We start from the raw sequence: 9,228 nt of genomic DNA, 5'->3' as shown, positions 1-9,228 counted from the left end.
TCCTTTGAAAGGGCACGGCCGACTTCCTTCCCCATCCTTTCCTAATCCGATGAGACCGATGACCTCGCTGCTTGGTCTCTACCCCCAAACAACCCAACCCCAACCCAACGAAACTGCACCCTGTAGTCATCTTGCTGACATGTCAAGGGCGTTCATGAACATCACTAGGGTTGTTGACTGTCCAGTTCTGCTTATTCACGTAAGCTGTGAGATAAAAATAGGTCTCATTTGACGTCCACAGCTTGTCCAGAAATCCGTTGTCCTCTTTATATTTGTCATAATTTTCCGATAGAAATTGTTCTCCTTCATCTCTTGCACGATCTGCGCCTTGTACGGATAAAATTTTAAATCATAATGTATTAGTGTACTCTCTCTCTCTCCATCCCAACGTTACCAACCGACCACCACTTCACTCTCAGCTGATAGGCGCCACTGAATACGAACATGGAGTGGTATGGTCGGGACATCGCTCTGCCGGCCGTCCTCAGCTTTCGTGACCGGAGTACTCACCAGTACTCACCAGTAAAGTAGCTCCTCAATTCGACACGCAACGACTCAGTGCACTCTGCTTGCCGACAGCGGTCGGCACACCCGGATGCTCACCCGTCCAACTGCTAGCCAAGCCCAAATGCACTTAACTTCGGTGTGATCCGACGGGAACTACTGCAGTGAGGCCATTGCCATCTGTATTACTCTTAACTGTACAATATTTCATAACTGTACAATATTTCGTAACTGTACAATATTTCGTAACTGCACAATATTTCTCCACTGTACATTTTGAGCTACAATATGTAGATTAATTTTTAGTATCAGGAAATTAAGTGAAATTTCAGTACAGAATGTCAAACGCAATTTCTTTTTTAGTGCATACATTTGAGCATGGAATAACTATTCAGATTTTGACAATGTAATGAAACGTCCCCCCCCCCCCCCCCCCCCCCCCATAACCCATGGACCTTGCTGTTGGTGGGGAGGCTTGCGTGTCTCTGTGATACAGATAGCCGTGCCGTAGGTGCAACCACAACGGAGGGGTATCTGTTGAGAGGCCAGACAAACGTGTGGTTCCTGAAGAGGGGCAGCAGCCTTTTCAGTAGTTGCAAGGGCAACAGTCTGGATGATTGACTGATCTGGCCTTGTAACAATAACCAAAACGGCCTTGCTGTGTTGGTACTGCGAACGGCTGAAAGCAAGGGGAAACTACGGCCTTAATTTTTTCCGAGGGCATGCAGCTTTACTGTGTGATTAAATGATGATGGTGTCCTTTTGGGTAAAATATTCCGGAGGTAAAATAGTCCCCCATTCGGATCTCCGGGCGGGGACTAGTCAAGAGGATGTTGTTATCAGGAGTAAAAAAACTGGTGTTCTACGGATCGGAGCGTGGAATGTCAGATCCCTTAATCGGGCAGGTGGGTTAGAAAATTTAAAAAGGGAAATGGAAAGGTTGCAGTTAGATATAGTGGGAATTAGTGAAGTTCGGTGGCAGGAGGAACAAGACTTTTGGTCAGGTGACTACAGGGTTATAAACACAAAATCAAATAGGGGTGAAGCAGGAGTAGGTTTAATAATGAACAGGAAAATAGGAATGCGGGTAAGCTACTACAAATAGCATAGGGAACGCATTATTGTGGCCAAGATAGACACAAAGCCCATGCCTACTACAGTACTACAAGTTTATATGACGAAGAAATTGAAGAAATGTATGATGAAATAAAAGAAATTATTCAGATAGTGAAGGGAGATGAAAATTTAATAGTCATGGGTGACTGGAATTCGACTGTAGGAAAAGGGAGAGAAGGAAATGTAGTAGGTGGATATGGATTGGGGCTAAGAAATGAAAGAGGAACCCGCTTGGTAGAATTTTGCACAGAGCACAACTTAATCATAGCTAACACTTGGTTTAAGAATCATGAAAGAAGGTTGTATACATGGAAGAACGCTAGAGATACTAAAAAGTATCAAATAGATTATATAATGGTAAGACAGAGATTTAGGAACCAGGTTTTAAATTGTAAGACATTTCCAGGGGCAGATGTGGACACTGATCACTATCTGTTGGTTATGACCTGTAGATTAAAACTGAAGAAACTGCAAAAAGGTGGGAATTTAATGAGATGGGACCTGGTTAAACTGAAAGAACCAGAGGTTGTGCAGAGTTTCAGGGAGGGCATAAGGGAACAATTGACAGGAATGGGGGAAAGAAATACAGTAGAAGAAGAATGGATAGCTTTGAGTGATGAAGTAATGAAGGCAGCAGAGGATCTAGTAGGTAAAAACACGAGGGCTAGTAGAAATCCTTGGGTAACAGAAGAAATATTGAATTTAATTGATGAAAGGAGAAAATATAAAAATGCAATAAATGAAGCAGGCAAAAAGGAATACAAACGTCTCAAAAATGAGATCGATAGGAAGTGCAAAATGGCTAAGCAGGCATGGCTAGAGGACAAATGTAAGGATGTAGAGGCTTATCTCACTACGGGTAAGATAGATACTGCCTACAGGAAAATTTAAGAGACCTTTGGAGAAAAGAGAGCCACTTGTATGAATATCAAGAGCTCAGATGGAAACGCAGTTCTAAGCAAAGAAGGGAAAGCAGAAAGGTGGAAGGAGTATTAGAGGGTCTATACAAGGGAGACGTACTTGAGGACAATATTATGGAAATGGAAGAGGATGTAGATGAAGATGAAATGGGAGATATGATACTGCGTGAAGAGTTTGACAGAGCACTGAAAGACCTGAGTCGAAACAAGGCCCCCGGAGTAGACAACGTTCCATTGGAACTACTGACGGCCTTGGGAGACCCACACCTGATAAAACTCTACCATCTGGTGAGCAAGATGTACTAGACAGGCGAAATACCCTCAGACGCCAAGAAGAATATAATAATTCCAATCCCAAAGAAAGCAGGTGTTGACAGATGTGATAATTACCGAACTATCAGTTTAATAAACCACAGCTGCAAAATACTAACACGAATTCTTTACAGACGAATGGAAAAACTAGTGGAAGCCGACCTGGGGGAAAATCAGTTTGGATTCCGTAGAAATACTGTAACACGTGAGGCAATACTGACTTTACGACTTATCTTAGAAGAAACAATAAGGAAAGGCAAACCTACGTTTCTAGCATTTGTAGAGTTAGAGAAAGCTTTTGACAATGTTGATTGGAATACTCTCTTTCAAATTCTAAATGTGGCAAGGGTAAAATACAGGGAGCGAAAGGCTATTTACAATTTGTACAGAAACCAGATGGCAGTTATAAGAGTCGAGGGACATGAAAGGGAAGCAGTGGTTGGGAAGGGAGTGAGACAGGGTTGTAGCCTCTCCCCAATGTTATTCAATCTGAATATTGAGCAAGCAGTAAAGGAAACAAAAGAAAAATTCGGAGTAGGTATTAAAATTCATGGAGAAGGAATAAAAACTTTGAGGTTCGCCGATGACATTGTAATTCTGTTAGATGCAGCAAAGGACTTGGAAGAGCAGTTGAATGGAATGGACAGTGTCTTGAGAGGAGTATATAAGATGAACATCAACAAAAGCAAAACGAGGATAATGGAATGTAGTCTAATTAAGTCGGGTGATGCTGAGGGAATTAGATTAGGAAACGAGACACTTAAAGTAGTAAAGGAGTTTTGCTATTTGGGGAGCAAAATAACTGATGATGGTCGAAGTAGAGAGGATATAAAATGCAGACTGGCAATGGCAAGGAAAGCGTTTCTGAAGATGAGAAATTTCTTAGCATCGAGTATAGATTTAAGTGTCAGGAAGTTGTTTCTGAAAGTATTTGTATGGAGTGTAGCCCTGTATGGAAGTGAAACATGGACAATAAATAGTTTGGACAAGAAGAGAATAGAAGCTTTCGAAATGTGGTGCTACAGAAGAATGTTGAAGATTAGGTGGGTAGATCACATAACTAATGAGGAGGTATTGAATAGGATTGGGGAGAAGAGAAGTTTGTGGCACAACTTGACTAGAAAAAGGGATCGGTTGGTAGGACATGTCTGAGGCATCACGGGATCATAAATTTAGCTTTGGAGGGCAGAGTGGAGGGTAAAAATCGTAGAGGGAGACCAAGAGATGAATACACTAAGCAGATTCAGAAGGATGTAGGTTGCAGTAGGTACTGGGCGATGAAGGAGGTTGCACAGGATAGATTAGCATGGAGAGATGCATCAAATATACGGGTCTCTGAAACCTAATTTTACCAACGGGGAAGGGAAGGGAGGGTACGCGGAAGCGGAAGAGAAATGATTAGGGGATGGAGAAAGAGGGGGTTGTTAACTTTTCAAATGTTGACGTAATTTTTTCTACAGCTGTCAATGAAAAATTTTACTCCCCGAAATGGAGATCGAACGATAACGCATAATACACTGTGGCGCCAACCAGTCGAAATGAAACTAATGTGGTTTTTTTATTTTGAAAAATAATAGCTGAAGCATTTAGTTAGCTAAATATTAAAAGACTCTACATTTAAGCCGAAAGCATAGGAAACGTTACTTTTAGTAATTTCACAGCGAAAAGCGAAATGGAAGGTTGACACAAGTAATTTATGCAGTATATTTTTAATCGACATCTATATTTTTGTTGTGTCTCACAGAAGCTGATCGGTGCAAACAATGTTTCTAGGGCGCATAAGCAAAAACGGCACAGTCTTGAGCTGAATAGCTCAAGGCAATTAGTTGAGGCTGGAGGACAGAGACAAATCATTTAAAAGGACAGTAGCGTCGAGCCATTGTGTTCAGAGAATTGTAACGCTCGATCGCGTAAACGAAGCGCCGAACAAATAGCATGAAACGTATGGATGCAGTGTTGGGAAAGCAGACTCGTAAGAATTGCAGCAGGCAGCCATCCCAGTGCTCCATTACATACGTACGCTGATACTGAAAGCGCTTCTTAGTACTGGCCTTAGGACAGGGATTTCCCTTCCTTCCAACAACGAGGGTATTTACTGCTCAAGTACTCAATGTGGGACGGTGCATCGTCACGTATAGATCGCACAGCCTCGTGGACAATATGAGGAACACTATCCAACAACTTGTAACACAATTCTATTGATTTCTCCGCTTCTTTTGTGTATCGAAGGTCGATTGCAAGCAGTCGGTCTAAGAGGGACATTAAATACTTAAACAGGCAAACTGATGTAGAAAAAAAGTACTTTGCAAACTGAGACTTTTACTGCTTCTCCACATACTGTCCATCAATATTCATACACTTATCCCAAAGTTACGAGCGGTTCTAGCCGCTACAGTCTGGAACCGTGCGACCGCTACGGTCGCAGGTTCGAATCCTGTCTCGGGCATGGATGTGTGTGATATCCTTAAGTTAGTTAGGTTTAAGTAGTTCTAAGGTCTAGGGGACTGATAACATCAGCAGTTAAGGCCCATAGCGCTCAGGGCCATTTGAACCCAAAGTTAAGGGGGGTAGGACGTCAAATGGGCCGACTTGGAGCAGGAGAGGCACCACACGACATTTTAATTTCCACTGCCTATACATTTACAAACAAATTCATAAAACTTTGAAAGCATGATCAGGAAGGATTCAGGATTCATGCTCATAGTAGTGGAAGCTCAAAAACGTAAAAAAATACATTTTTTTTTGCATGTGAAACTTCATCATTTTTTCACATACTACTGGCTGTATTTGTTGCTGTAGGTACACTTTTCTTCCTAAGTAAGAGAGATTCTTCGATGAATTTTGCACAGCATACAAACTATAGTTACATGTGTAAGAAACTCTAGGGTTTATTTAATTTATGAAGAAATGAATAAACTGTTACATTTTAAACTTTTTGTTTAGAAAAGACTCAAATTTTATAGTTAATTATTTCCATTTTATACCGCAGTTTTTAATAGATTTGGAAAATTCCAGAGTTTCAAACACCTGTAAGTACTGCTTGTATGCTGTGCAAAATTCATCGAAGAATCTCTCTTACTTAGGAAGAAAAGTGTACCTACAGAGACAAATGCAGCCATTAGTAAGTGAAAAAATGATGAAATTTTACATGTAAAAAAAAGGTGTTTTGCTACGTTTTTTAACTTCCACTGCTATGAGTGTGAGTCCTAAATCCTTCCTGGTCATGCTGACAAAGTTTTATGAATTTATTTGCAAAAGTATAGACAGTAGAAATTAAAATGTCCTGTGGTGCCTCTCCTGCTCCAAGTCGGCCCGTTTGACGTCCTACCCCCCTTAAGCCAGTTTTTTTTATACCCTTGGCAGAGAAGTCTATGGCCTGTTTTGGCCACATTCGAACACGTTCACTGATCTGCACTTTGTTGCTGAACATTTTTCCTAGTAATGCCTCCTCGAGTGGACCAGAGAAATGAAAATCCGGGGGAGGATCAGGTGGTTTCTCCCAGTCCAGTTTTTTATTGATATCCTGGGTCAGCTGGGCGGTGTGAGGGCGAGCAGTGTCGAGTGGCTATATCACGCCTTTTCATTGAGGTCCGCCACGTTTTTCTCTCATTGCTGGCCTTACTTTGTACACCAGCATGTTTGAGTACTAGGCACTGTTGTACGCTGGTCTTCCAAATAATAGCAAAAGTTGACATTCCGGGCGTCCCAAAATATGACAGTCACTGATAGTCGACAATTTTTACACTGTTGTACCCATTTATGAAAATTTACACAGTTCATATAATTTTCACCATACCTTAACAGCATTCGAGAAAACATTTTAGCCGTTTTTTCACCTTCAGAAAGCAAAAAACGGAACGCGGAATGTCGTACAGCTGATGCTGAAACTTTAAGGGGACACGCCATAGTTAAATACAATATTGAGCTTATAAGCAAAATAATTTTTACCTGTCAGCTGTTATCGGCTCAGTCCGGTGATGTCAACCTAAAGTCATGAAAGTACAAAAGTTCCTCTTACAAGCTGTTTTATTTCTACATTGAACTGTCTCTTTAAATACTGTATGTCCGTCGTAGATAGTTTTTGAAAAGATTCATCCGGTTTCACAAGACTATATCGTCTCCACGAATGAAGACAGAAACATAGTGTGAATTATTACTCACTTCTGGAAATCCTGAATCTACTCTGTAGGAATCAACGTGGATTCCGGAAACAGCGATCGTGTGAGACCCAACTCGCTTTATTGATTCATGAGACCCAGAAAATATTAGATACAGGCTCCCATGTAGATGCCATTTTCCTTGACTACCGGAAGGCGTTCGATACTATTCCGCACTGTCGCCTGATAAACAAAGGAAGAACCTACGGAATATCAGACCAGCTGTGTGGCTGGATTGAAGAGTTTTTAGCAAACAGAACACAGCATGTTGTTCTCAACGGAGAGACGTCTACAGACGTTAAAGTAACTTCCGGCGTGCCACAGGGGAGTGTTATGGGGCCATTGCTTTTCACAATATATACAGGGCGAGTCACCTAACGTTAGCGCTGGATATATTTCGTAAACCACATCAAATACTGACGAATCGATTCCACAGACCAAACGTGATGAGAGGGGCTAGTGTAATTGGTTAATACAAACCATAAAAAAATGCACAGAAGTATATTTTTTAACACAAACCTACGTTTTTGAAATGGAACCCAGTTAGTTTTGTTAGCACATCTAAACATATAAACAAATACGCATACAGTGCCGTTTTTTACACTGTAAAATGTTAATTAAATCTGGAGATATTGTAACCTAAAATTGACGCTTGAGTACAACTCCTCCGCTGTTCGATCGTGTGTATCGGAAAGCACCGAATTACGTAGGGATCCAAAGGGAACGGTGATGGACCTTAGGTACAGAAGAGACTGGAACAGCACATTACGTCCACATGCTAACACTTTTTTATTGGTCTTTTTCACTGACGCACATGATGTGGTTTACGAAATATATCCAGCGGTAATGTTAGGTGACTCATGACGCACATGATGTGGTTTACGAAATATATCCAGCGGTAATGTTAGGTGACTCACCCTTTATAAATGACCTAGTAGATAGTGTCGGAAGTTTCATGTGGCTTTTCGCGGGTGATGCTGTAGTATACAGAGAAATTGCAGCATTAGAAAATTGCAGCTAAATGCAGGAAGATCTGCAGCGGATAGGCACTTTGTGCAGGGAGTGGCAACTGACCCTTAACATAGACAAATGTCATGTATTGCGAATACATAGAAAGAAGGATCCTTTATTGTATGATTATATGATAGCGGAAAAAAAACACTGGTTGCAGTTACTTCTGTAAAATATGTGTGAGTATGCGTACGGAACGATTTGAAGTGGAATGATTATATAAAATTAATTGCGCCAGGTTGAGATTAATTGGGAGAGTCCTTAGAAAATGTAGTCCATCAACAAAGGAGGTGGCTTACAAAACACTCGTTCGACCTATACTTGAGTATTGCTCATCAGTGTGGGATCCGTACCAGGTCGGGTTAACAGAGGAGATAGAGAAGATCCAAAGAAGAGCGGCGCGTTTCGTCACAGGTTACGGAGATGTTTAGCAAACTCAAGTGGCAGACTCTGCAAGAGAGGCGCTCTGCATCGCTGTGTACCTTGCTGTCCAGGTTTCGAGAGGTTTCGTTTCTGGATAAGGTATCGAATATATTGCTTCCCCCTACTTATACCTCCCGAGGAGATCACGAATGTAAAATTAGAGAGATTCGAGCGCGCACGGGGGCTTTCCGGCAGTCGTTCTTCCCGCGAACCATACGCGACTGGAACAGGAAAGGGAGGTAATGACAGTGCCAGGTAAAGTGCCCTCCACCACACACCGTTGGGTGGCTTGCGGCGTAAACATGTCGATGTCGATGTAGATGTAAAAACGGCAACGGCGTTGCCGCAGTGGATACACTGGTTCCCGTCAGATCACCGAAGTTAAGTGCTGTCGGACGTGGCCGGCATTTGGATGGGTGACCATCCGGACTGCCACGCACTGTTGCCATTTTCCGGGGCTACTCGACCGAACAGTAGCGGCTCCGGTCAAAGAATACCATCTTCACGACCGGGAGAGCGGTGTACAGACCACATGCCCCTCCTACCAGCATTCTCAACTGAGGATGACCCGGCGGTCGGATGGTCCCTTGTGTCCTGAAGACGGAGTGCATTTGTCTCAAAAGCGACTACGCATTGCTCTCACTCTGACAGTAGGAAAATAAATCTGGTTCTTTATTATCAACGTGCACACTGAAAGTTTTCAGGCCGATGCTCACTTTTAGCAGAATTTCGCCGAGGGCTGGAGACACTTCAGTGCCGACCAATGAAACTCCGGTGAGGATAGT

The 9,228-nt window shown here is 42.3% G+C and overlaps 1 pseudogene; it reads left to right on the top strand.

Moving 5' to 3' along the window:
* Nucleotides 1-8,773: 8,773 nt before the first annotated feature.
* Nucleotides 8,774-8,891, top strand: LOC126289786 (5S ribosomal RNA; annotated as a pseudogene).
* Nucleotides 8,892-9,228: the final 337 nt, after the last annotated feature.

The sequence above is a fragment of the Schistocerca gregaria genome, chromosome 1, assembly GCF_023897955.1.
Source record: "Schistocerca gregaria isolate iqSchGreg1 chromosome 1, iqSchGreg1.2, whole genome shotgun sequence".
Lineage (NCBI taxonomy): Eukaryota > Metazoa > Arthropoda > Insecta > Orthoptera > Acrididae > Schistocerca > Schistocerca gregaria.
Note: the sequence above shows the minus strand (reverse complement) of the source record. Positions and strands in the feature narration are given on the sequence as shown.